The sequence below is a fragment of the Halyomorpha halys genome, unplaced genomic scaffold, assembly GCF_000696795.3.
Source record: "Halyomorpha halys isolate HHAL.00 unplaced genomic scaffold, Hhal_1.1 Scaffold19.1, whole genome shotgun sequence".
In the NCBI taxonomy this organism is placed as follows: Eukaryota; Metazoa; Arthropoda; class Insecta; order Hemiptera; family Pentatomidae; genus Halyomorpha; species Halyomorpha halys.
Genome location: NW_027115129.1, coordinates 1,089,585 through 1,090,715, shown reverse-complemented (window position 1 = coordinate 1,090,715; position 1,131 = coordinate 1,089,585). Strand labels below are relative to the sequence as shown.

The 1,131-nt window shown below is 26.3% G+C and overlaps 1 protein-coding gene across 1 annotated transcript in view; it reads left to right on the top strand.

Annotated features, from left to right (window-relative positions):
• LOC106681269 (protein decapentaplegic) overlaps window positions 1-1,131 on the top strand; it is a 135,300-nt gene that overhangs the window by 92,589 nt on the left and 41,580 nt on the right. The gene's annotated exons all lie outside the window — the stretch shown is intronic.

Here is a 1,131-nt window from a genome sequence, read left to right as displayed (position 1 = left end):
TTATTTTATTTTTCATACAGATAGTTTGATTATGTTCATCTTGTCTATTCTTTTGTTTTTATATATTTTAAGAGAGTTTTTTTTTATTATTATTATTATTTTTTTTTATTTTAGTATGTATGAGATCATTCATCACTATTAAGTATTGCCCACTACTGTGTGACAGATTGTAATATATATCTATAAATAAATCTATCAATTCAAAAAAAAAAATAATGAGGAACACATAGGCAATAAAAAAGCCATCCATCTGTCGAAGCATGCGTACAATTTACACTAAAACATATAATAATCAAAACTTTTATTAAAATAATAAGTTATATGATTTAAAAAAACACTTTTAACAAGTCAATTATTTAAATAAACTGTATTAATCTTTGAAGAAACAAAATAATAACATTAAACTGTTATATGGCATTGATCCCTCTCATGTTAACCAACTGAGCTCTTTCCAGTGTAGCCCGTGGTACATAGTTGCTAAGAGCTCTCCTTTTAATAAACTGAGTAATTGTTCTGGAGAGCAGGTCTGCTACCCAAAATATTTTATTATAATTACTTTTCTTCGGAGTTACAGACATACAGTTATCGATACTATCCTATATCGATGTTATGGTTTTATGGTTTAATTGAGCTAATACAATATAATGTTAAGTTGGACCATATATTTTGCTGATTCAATTTTAGTTTAAGTTTCGAGCCTTCCCGTGAGAATTTGAACATATTTTCTTTTTCCTTGAGAAATTAAACCTTTTTAAGCCCATAATCTTAAATCATTAATGGTTTGTGACTTTTGAGATACGATATATTTTCTTTTTTAATTTAACATTCTTACAATCTCGTCTCTGCTGTATTTTTTAAATATAAAAAATGTTTTATATTCGGCAGATATTTTTCATTACTTATGATAACCCCTTGATAGCAGTTTGAAGGAAGATTAAACGAACAAAGATAGCATCCTAACTTTTAGGGGGCACTTAGCTTTTATAAATATTATCCTCTATAATATTATATATATATATATATAAATTATATTATAAATGTATAAATTATATTCATAATTTAAATAACTGATGCTACTACACAGGAATACCCCAAGTGGTCCCGGGGTAAACTATCATAACAAGGTTATAA